This window comes from Heterodontus francisci, unplaced genomic scaffold (assembly GCF_036365525.1).
Source record: "Heterodontus francisci isolate sHetFra1 unplaced genomic scaffold, sHetFra1.hap1 HAP1_SCAFFOLD_313, whole genome shotgun sequence".
Lineage (NCBI taxonomy): Eukaryota > Metazoa > Chordata > Chondrichthyes > Heterodontiformes > Heterodontidae > Heterodontus > Heterodontus francisci.
The window spans coordinates 876,596-889,956 of NW_027141364.1; positions in this window are offsets into that span (position 1 = coordinate 876,596).

Consider the following 13,361-nt stretch of genomic DNA (forward strand, 5'->3'; position numbering starts at 1 on the left):
CACACTGACCCCCTGTAACACAGACACACACTTACACCAAGTAACAAAGACATACACTGACACCGAGTAACAAAGACATACACTGATACCCAGTAACACAGACGCACACTTATGCCAAGTAACAAAGACATACAATGACACCAAGTAACAAAGACATACACTGATACCCAGTAACACAGACGCAGACTTACACAAAGTAACAAAGACATACACTTACACCAAGTAACACAGACATACACCTACACCAAGTATTTTGACATACACTTACACCAAGTAACAAAGACATACACTGACACCCAGTAACAAAGAAATCCACAGACACCAAGTAACAAAGACATACACTGACACCCAGGAACAAAGACAGACACTTACGCCACGTACTTTGACATACACTGCCACCAAGTAACAAGGACATACACTGATACCCAGTAACAAAGAAATCCACTGACAACAAGTCACAAACACATACACTGACACCTACTGACAAAGACATACACTTACACCAAGTAACAAAGACAAACACTGACACCCAGGAACACAGACACTCACTGACACCAAGTAACAAAGACACATAATTACACCAAGTAACAAAAACATACACTGACAAGAAATAACAAAGACACACACTTACACCAAGTAACACAGACATACACTGACACCAAGTAACAAAGACAGGCAATTACAACAAGTAACAAAGACATACACTTGCACCAAGCATTTTGACATACACTGACACCAAGTAACAAAGACATACATTGATACCCAGTAACACAGACACACACTTACACCAAGTAACAAAGACGTACACTGGCACCAAGTCACAAAGACACACACTGACACCCATTAACAAAGACATACACTGACACGAAGTATCAAAGACATACACTGATAGCCAGTAATACAGACACACACTTACACCAAGTAACAAAGACATACACTGACACCAAATCACAAAGACACACACTGACAGCCAGTAACAAAGACATACACTGACACCAAGTCACAAAGACATACACTGATACCCAGTAACAAAGACATACACTGATACCCAGTAACACAGACGCACACTTACACCAAGTAACAAAGACATACACTTACACCAAGTAACACAGACATACAGTTGCACCAAGTATTTTGACATACACTTACACCAAGTAACAAAGACATACACTGACACCCAGTAACAAAGACATCCACTGATAACAAGTCACAAACACATACACTGACACCAAGTAACAAAGACATACACTTACACCAAGTAACAAAGACATAAACTGACACCAAGTAACAAAGACATACACTGATACCCAGTATCACAGACACACACTTACACCAAGTAACAAAGACATACACTGACACCAAGTCACAAAGGCACACACCGACACCCAGTAACAAAGACATACACTGACACCAAGTCACAAAGATATACACTGATACCCAGGAACACAGACACACACTGACACCCAGTAACAAAGACATACACTGATACCAAGTAACAAAGAAATACACTAATACCCAGTAACACAGACACACACAGACACCCAGTAACAAAGACATACACTGATACCAAGTCACAAAGACATACACTGATACCCAGTAACAAAAACACACACTTACACCAAGTAATAAAGACATACACTGACACCAAGTCACAAAGATAGACACTGACACCCAGTAACAAAGACATACACTTACACCAAGTAACAGAGATGGACAATGACACCAAGTAACACAGACACACACTTACACCAAGTAACAAAGACATACACTGACACCAAGTCACAGAGACACACACTGACACCCAGTAACACAGACACAAACTTACACCAAGTAACAAAGACTTACACTGACACCAAGTCACAAAGACAGACACTGCCACCCAGTAACAAAGACATACACTGACACCAAGTCACAAAGACATACACTGATACCCAGTAACAAAGACATACACTGATACCCAGTAAGACAGACACACACTTACACCAAGTAACAAAGACATACACTGACACCAAGAAACAAAGACATACACTGACACCAAGTCACAAAGACAGACACTGACACCCAGTAACAAAGACATACACTGATACCCAGTAAGACAGACACACACATACACCAAGTAACAAAGACACACACTGATACCCAGTAACACAGACACACACTTACACCAAGTAACAAAGACATACACTGACACCAAGTAACAAAGACATACACTGACACCCAGTAACAAAGACATGCACTGACACCCAGTAACACAGACACACACTGACCCCCAGTAACACAGACACACACTTACACCAAGTAACAAAGGCATACACTGACACCAAGTAAAAAAGACATGCACTGATACCCAGTAACACAGACGCACCCTTATACCAAGTAACAAAGACATACAATGACACGAAGTATCAAAGACATACACTGATACCCAGTAATACAGACACACACTTACACCAAGTAACAAAGACATACACTGACACCAAATCACAAAGACACACACTGACAGCCAGTAACAAAGACATACACTGACACCAAGTCACAAAGACATACACTGATACCCAGTAACAAAGACATACACTGATACCCAGTAACACAGACGCACACTTACACCAAGTAACAAAGACATACACTTACACCAAGTAACACAGACATACAGTTGCACCAAGTATTTTGACATACACTTACACCAAGTAACAAAGACATACACTGACACCCAGTAACAAAGACATCCACTGATAACAAGTCACAAACACATACACAGACACCAAGTAACAAAGACATACACTTACACCAAGTAACAAAGACATAAACTGACACCAAGTAACAAAGACATACACTGATACCCAGTATCACAGACACACACTTACACCAAGTAACAAAGACATACACTGACACCAAGTCACAAAGGCACACACCGACACCCAGTAACAAAGACATACACTGACACCAAGTCACAAAGATATACACTGATACCCAGGAACACAGACACACACTGACACCCAGTAACAAAGACATACACTGATACCAAGTAACAAAGACATACACTAATACCCAGTAACACAGACACACACAGACACCCAGTAACAAAGACATACACTGATACCAAGTCACAAAGACATACACTGAAACCCAGTAACAAAAACACACACTTACACCAAGTAACAAAGACATACACTGACACCAAGTCACAAAGATAGACACTGACACCCAGTAACAAAGACATACACTTACACCAAGTAACAGAGACGGACAATTACACCAAGCAACACAGACACACACTTAAACCAAGTAACAAAGACATACACTGACACCAAGTCACAGAGACACACACTGACACCCAGTAACACAGACACAAACTTACACCAAGTAACAAAGACTTACACTGACACCAAGTCACAAAGACAGACACTGACACCCAGTAACAAAGACATACACTGACACCAAGTCACAAAGACATACACTGATACCCAGTAACAAAGACATACACTGATACCCAGTAAGACAGACACACACTTACACCAAGTAACAAAGACATACACTGACACCAAGAAACAAAGACATACACTGACACCAAGTCACAAAGACAGACACTGACACCCAGTAACAAAGACATACACTGATACCCAGTAAGACAGACACACACATACACCAAGTAACAAAGACACACACTGATACCCAGTAACACAGACACACACTTACACCAAGTAACAAAGACATACACTGACACCAAGTAACAAAGACATACACTGACACCCAGTAACAAAGACATGCACTGACACCCAGGAACACAGACACACACTGACCCCCAGTAACACAGACACACACTTACACCAAGTAACAAAGGCATACACTGACACCAAGCAACAAAGACATGCACTGATACCCAGTAACACAGACGCACCCTTATACCAAGTAACAAAGACATACAATGACACCAAGTAACAAAGACATACACTGATACCCAGTAACACAGACGCACACTTACACAAAGTAACAAAGACATATACTTACACCAAGTAACACAGACATAAACCTACACCAAGTATTTTGACATACACTTACACCAAGTAACAAAGACATACACTGACACCCAGTAACAAAGAAATCCACTGACAACAAGTAACAAAGACATACACTGACACCCAGGAACACAGACACACACTGACACCAAGTAACAAAGACACACACTTACACCAAGTAACAAAGACATCCAACTACACCAAGTATTTTGACATACACTGCCACCAAGTAACAAGGACATACACTGATACACAGTAACACAGACACACACTTACACCAAGTAACAAAGACATACACTGACAGCAAGTCACAAAGACACACACTGACACCCAGTAACAAAGACATACACTAACACCAAGTAACAGGGACAGATAATTACACCAAGTAACACAGACACACACTTACACCAAGTAACAAAGACATACACTGTCACCAAGTCAAAGAGACACACACTGACACCCAGTAACACAGACAAACACTTACACCAAGTAACAAAGACATACACTGACACCAAGTCACAAAGACAGACACTGACACCCAGTAACAAAGACATACACTGACACCAAGTCACAAAGACATACACTGATACCCAGTAGCAAAGACATACACTGATACCCAGAAAGACAGACACACACTTACACCAAGTAACAAAGACATACACTGACACCAAGTAACAAAGACATACACTGACACTAAGTCACAAAGACAGACACTGACACCCAGTAACAAAGGCATACACTGGCACCAAGTCACAAAGACATACACTGACACCAAGTCACAAAGACAGACACTGACACCCAGTAACAAAGACATACACTGGCACCAAGTCACAAAGGCATACACTGATACCCAGTAACAAAGACATACACTGATACCCAGTCAGACAGACACACACATACACCAAGTAACAAAGACACACACTGATACCCAGTAACACAGACACACACTTACACCAAGTAACAAAGACATACACTGACACCCAGTAACAAAGACATGCACTGACACCCAGTAACACAGACACACACTGACCCCCGTTAACACAGACACACACTTACACCAAGTAACAAAGACATACACTGAAACCAAGTAACAAAGACATACACTGATACCCAGTAACACAGACGCACACTTATACCAAGTAACAAAGACATACACTGACACCAAGTAACAAAGACATACACTGATACCCAGTAACACAGACGCACACTTATACCAAGTAACAAAGACATACACTGACACCAAGTAACAAAGACATACACTGATACCCAGTAACACTGACGCACACTTACACAAAGTAACAAAGACATACACTTACACCAAGTAACACAGACATACACCTACACCAAGTATTTTGACATACACTTACACCAAGTAACAAAGACATACACTGACACCCAGTAACAAAGAAATCCACTGACACCAAGTAACAAAGACATACACTGACAACCAGGAACAAAGACATACACTTACGCCAAGTATTTTGACATACACCGCCACCAAGTAACAAGGACATACACTGATACCCAGTAACACAGACACACACTTACACCAAGTAACAAAGACATACACTGACACCAAGTAACAAAGACATACACTGATACCCAGTAACACAGACGCACACTTACACCAAGTAACAAAGACATACACTTACACCATGTGACACAGACATCCACTTACACCAAGTATTTTGACATACACTTACACCAAGTCACAAACACATACACTGACACCAACTGACAAAGACATACACTTACACCAAGTAACAAAGACAAACACTGACCCAGGGACACAGACACACACTGACACCAAGTAACAAAGACACATAATTACTCCAAGTAACAAAAACATACACTGACAAGAAATAACAAAGACACACACTTACACCAAGTAACACAGACATACACTGACGCCAAGTAACAAAGACAGGCAATAACAACAAGTAACAAAGACATACACTTACACCAAGCATTTTGACATACACTGACACCAAGTAACAAACACATACACTGATACCCAGTAACACAGACACACACTCACACCATGTAACAAAGACGTACACTGGCACCAAGTCACAAAGACACACGCTGACACCCAGAAACAAAGACATACACTGACACGAAGTATCAAAGACATACACTGATACCCAGTAACACAGACACACACTCACACAAAGTAACAAAGACGTACACTGGCACCAAGTCACAAAGACACACACTGACACCCAGTAACAAAGACATACACTTACACCAAGTAACACAGACATACACTTACACCAGGTATTTTGACATACACTTACATCAAGTAACAAAGACATACACTGACACCCAGTAACAAAGACATACACTGACAACAAGTCACAAACACTTACACTGACACCAAGTAACAAAGACATACACTGATACCCAGTTTCACAGACACACACTTCCAACAAGTAACAAAGACATACACTGACACCAAGTCACAAAGACATACACTGATACCCAGTATCACAGACACACACTTACACCAAGTAACAAAGACATAAACTGACACCAAGTAACAAAGACATACACTGATACCCAGTATCACAGACACACACTTACACCAAGAAACAAAGCCATACACTGACACCAAGTCACAAAGACACACACCGACACCCAGTAACAAAGACATACACTGACACCAAGTCACAAAGACATACACTGATACCCAGGAACACAGACACACACTGACACCCAGTAACAAAGACATACACTGATACCAAGTAACAAAGACATACACTAATACCCAGTAACACAGACACACACAGACACCCAGTAACAAAGACATACACGATTCCAAGTCACAAAGACATACACTGATACCCTGTAACAAAGACACACACTTACACAAAGTAACAAAGACATACACTGACACCAAGTCACAAAGATAGACATTGACACCCAGTAACAAAGACATACACTTACACCAAGTAACAGAGACAGACAATTACACCAATTAACACAGACACACACTTACACCAAGTAACAAAGACATACACTGACACCAAGTCACAGAGACACACACTGACACCCAGTAACACAGACACAAACTTACACCAAGTAACAAAGACATACACTGACACCAAGTCACAAAGACAGACACTGACACCCAGTAACAAAGACATACACTGACACCAAGTCACAAAGACATACACTGATACCCAGTAACAAAGACATACACTGATACCCAGTAAGACAGACACACACTTACACCAAGTAACAAAGACATACACTGACACCAAGTAACAAAGACAGACACTGACACCCAGTAACAAAGACATACACTGACACCAAGTCACAAAGACATACACTGATACCCAGTAACAAAGACATACACTGATACCCAGTAAGACAGACACACACATACACCAAGTAACAAAGACACACACTGATACCCAGTAACACAGACACACACTTACACCAAGTAACAAAGACATACACTGACACCAAGTAACAAAGACATGCACTGACACCCAGTAACACAGACACACACTGACACCCAGTAACACAGACACACACTTACACCAAGTAACAAAGGCATACACTGACACCAAGTAACAAAGACATACACTGATACCCAGTAACACAGACGCATACTTATACCAAGTAACAAATACATACAATGACACCAAGTAACAAAGACATACACTGATACCCAGTAACACAGACGCACACTTACACAAAGTAACAAAGACATATACTTACACCAAGTAACACAGACATACACCTACACCAAGTATTTTGACATACACTTACACCAAGTAACAAAGACATACACTGACAACCAGTAACAAAGAAATCCACTGACACCAAGTAACAAAGACATACACTGACACCCAGGAACACAGACACACACTGACACCAAGTAACAAAGACACACACTTACACCAAGTAACAAAGACATACACTTACACCAAGTAACAAAGACATACACTTACACCAAGTATTTTGACATACACTGCCACCAAGTAACAAGGACATACACTGATACACAGTAACAAAGACACACACTTACACCAAGTAACAAAGACATACACTGACACCAAGTCACAAAGAAACACACTGACACCCAGTAACAAAGACATACACTGACACCAAGTCACAAAGATAGACATTGACACCCAGTAACAAAGACATACACTTACACCAAGTAACAGAGACAGACAATTACACCAATTAACACAGACACACACTTACACCAAGTAACAAAGACATACACTGACACCAAGTCACAGAGACACACACTGACACCCAGTAACACAGACACAAACTTACACCAAGTAACAAAGACATACACTGACACCAAGTCACAAAGACAGACACTGACACCCAGTAACAAAGACATACACTGACACCAAGTCACAAAGACATACACTGATACCCAGTAACAAAGACATACACTGATACCCAGTAAGACAGACACACACTTACACCAAGTAACAAAGACATACACTGACACCAAGTAACAAAGACAGACACTGACACCCAGTAACAAAGACATACACTGACACCAAGTCACAAAGACATACACTGATACCCAGTAACAAAGACATACACTGATACCCAGTAAGACAGACACACACATACACCAAGTAACAAAGACACACACTGATACCCAGTAACACAGACACACACTTACACCAAGTAACAAAGACATACACTGACACCAAGTAACAAAGACATGCACTGACACCCAGTAACACAGACACACACTGACACCCAGTAACACAGACACACACTTACACCAAGTAACAAAGGCATACACTGACACCAAGTAACAAAGACATACACTGATACCCAGTAACACAGACGCATACTTATACCAAGTAACAAATACATACAATGACACCAAGTAACAAAGACATACACTGATACCCAGTAACACAGACGCACACTTACACAAAGTAACAAAGACATATACTTACACCAAGTAACACAGACATACACCTACACCAAGTATTTTGACATACACTTACACCAAGTAACAAAGACATACACTGACAACCAGTAACAAAGAAATCCACTGACACCAAGTAACAAAGACATACACTGACACCCAGGAACACAGACACACACTGACACCAAGTAACAAAGACACACACTTACACCAAGTAACAAAGACATACACTTACACCAAGTAACAAAGACATACACTTACACCAAGTATTTTGACATACACTGCCACCAAGTAACAAGGACATACACTGATACACAGTAACAAAGACACACACTTACACCAAGTAACAAAGACATACACTGACACCAAGTCACAAAGAAACACACTGACACCCAGTAACAAAGACATACACTGACACCAAGTAACAAAGACATACACTGATACCCAGTAACACAGACACACACTTACACCAAGTAACAAAGACATACACTGACACCAAGTCACAAAGACACACACTGACACCCAGTAACAAAGACATAAACTGACACAAAGTCACAAAGACATACACTGATACCCAGTAACAAAGACATACACTGATACCCAGTGACACAGACGCACACTTACACCAAGTAACAAATACATACTCTTGCACCAAGTAACAAAGACACATACTTACACCAAGTAACACAGACAGACACTGACACCAATATAAAAGACATACACTTACACCAAGTAACAATGAAATCCACTGACACCAAGTAACAAAGACATACACTGACACCCAGTAACAAAGACATGCACTTACACCAAGTATTTTGACATACACTGCCACCAAGTAACAAGGACATACACTGATACCCAGTAACACAGACACACACTTACACCAAGTAACAAAGACATGCACTGACACCAAGTAACAAAGACATACACTGATACCCAGTAACACAGACGCACACTTACACCAAGTAACAAAGACATACACTGACACCATGTAACACAGACATCCACTTACACCAAGTATTTTGACATACACTTACACCAAGTAACAAAGACATACACTGACATCCAGGAACAAAGAAATCCACTGACAACAAGTCACAAACACATACACTGACACCAACTGACAAAGACATAGACTTACACCAAGTAACAAAGACAAACACTGACACCCAGGAACACAGACACACACTGACACCAAGTAACAAAGACACATAATTACACCAAGTAACAAAAACATACACTGACAAGAAATAACAAAGACACACACTTACACCAAGTAACACAGACATACACTGACACCAAGTAACAAAGACAGGCAATTACAACAAGTAACAAAGACATACACTTACACCAAGCATTTTGACATACACTGACACCAAGTAACAAAGACATACACTGATACCCAGTAACACAGACATACACTTACATCAAGTAACAAAGACGTACACTGGCACCAAGTCACAAAGACACACACTGACACCCAGTAACAAAGACATGCACTGACACGAAGTATCAAAGACATACACTGATACCCAGTAATACAGACACACACTTACACCAAGTAACAAAGACATACACTGACACCAAGTCACAAAGACACACACTGACAGCCAGTAACAAAGACATGCTCTGACACCAAGTCACAAAGACATACACTGATACCCAGTAACAAAGACAAACACTGATACCCAGTAACACAGACGCACACTTACACCAAGTAACAAAGACATACACTTACACCAGGTAACACAGACATACACTTAGACCAAGTATTTTGACATACACTTACACCAAGTAACAAAGACATACACTGACACCCAGTAGCAAAGACATCCACTGACAACAAGTCACAAACACATACACTGACACCAAGTAACAAAGACATACACTTCCACCAAGTAACAAAGACATAAACTGACACCAAGTAACAAAGACATACACTGATACCCAGTATCACAGACACACACTTACACCAAGTAACAAAGACATACACTGACACCAAGTCACAAAGACACACACTTACACCCAGTAACAAAGACATACACTGACACCAAGTCACAAAGACATACACTGATACACAGGAACACAGACACACACTGACACCCAGTAACAAAGACATACACTGATACCAAGTCAATAAGACATACACTGATACCCAGTAACACAGACACACACTGACACCCAGTAACAAAGACATACACTTACACCAATTAACAGAGACAGACAATTACACCAAGTAACAAAGACATACACTTACACCAAGTCACAAAAACACACACTGACACCCAGTAACAAAGACATACACTGACACCAAGTAACAAAGACATACACTGATACCAATTAACACAGACACATTCTTACACCAAGTAACAAAGACATACACTGACACCAAGTCACAAAGACAGACACTGACACACAGTAACAAAGACATACACTGACACCAAGTCACAAAGACATACACTGACACCCAGTAACAAAGACATACACTGACACCAAGTCACAAACACATACACTGATACACAGGAACACAGACACACACTGACACCCAATAACAAAGACATACAATGATATCAAGTCACAAAGACATTCACTGATACCCAGTAACACAGAGAAACACTGACACCCAGTAACAAAGACATACACTTACACCAAGTAACAGAGACAGACAATTACACCAAGTAACAAAGACATACACTTACACCAAGAATTTTGACATACACTGACACTACCTATCAAAGACATACACTGACACCAAGTAACAAAGACATACACTGATACCAATTAACACAGACAGACACTTACACCAAGTAACAAAGACATACACTGACACCAAGTCACAAAGACAGACACTGACACCCAGTAACAAAGACATACACTGACACCAAGTCACAAAGACATACACTGATACCCAATAAGACAGACACACACTTACACCAAGTAACAAAGACACACACTGATACCCAGTAACACAGACACACACTGACACCAAGTCACAAAGACATACACTGATACCCAATAAGACAGACACACACTTACACCAAGTAACAAAGACACACACTGATACCCAGTAACCCAGACACACACTTACACCAAGTAACAAAGACATACACTGACACCCAGTAACAAAGACATGCACTGACAACCAGTAACACAGACACACACGGACACCAAGTTAGAAAGACACACACTTACACCAAGTAACACAGACACACACTGACACCAAGTCACAAAGACGTACACTGGCACCATGTCACAAAGACACACACTGACACCCAGGAACAAAGACATACACTGACACGAAGTATCAAAGACATACACTGATACCCAGTAATACAGACACACACTTGCACCAAGTAACAAAGACATACACTGACACCAAGTCGCAAAGACATACACTGATACCCACTAACAAAGACATACACTGATACCCAGTAACACAGACGCGCACTTACACCAAGTAACAAAGACATACACTAACACCAAGTAACACAGACATACACTTACACCAAGTATTTTGACATACACTTACACCAAGTAACAAAGACATACACTGACACCAAGTCGCAAAGACATACACTGATACCCACTAACAAAGACATACACTGATACCCAGTAACACAGACGCGCACTTACACCAAGTAACAAAGACATACACTAACACCAAGTAACACAGACATACACTTACACCAAGAATTTTGACATACACTGACACTAAGTATCAAAGACATACACTGACACCAAGTCACAAAAACACACACTGACACCCAGTAACAAAGACATACACTGACACCAAGTGACAAAGACATACACTGATACCAATTAACACAGACACACACTTACACCAAGTAACAAAGACATACACTGACACCAAGTCACAAAGACAGACACTGACACCCAGTAACAAAGACATACACTGACACCAAGTCACAAAGACATACACTGTTACCCATTAACAAAGACATACACTGATACCCAATAAGACAGACACACACTTGCACCAAGAAACAAAGACACACACTGATACCCAGTAACACAGACACACACTTACACCAAGTAACAAAGACATACACTGACACCCAGTAACAAAGACATGCACTGACACCCAGTAACACAGACACACACGGACACCAAGTTATAAAGACACACACTTACACCAAGTAACACAGACACACACTGACACCAAGTCACAAAGACGTACACTGGCACCAAGTCACAAAGACACACACTGACACCCAGGAACAAAGACATAAACTGACACGAAGTATCAAAGACATACACTGATACCCAGTAATACAGACACACACTTGCACCAAGTAACAAAGACATACACTGACACCAAGTCGCAAAGACATACACTGACAGCCAGTAACAAAGACATACACTGATACCCAGTAACACAGACGCACACTTACACCAAGTAACAAAGA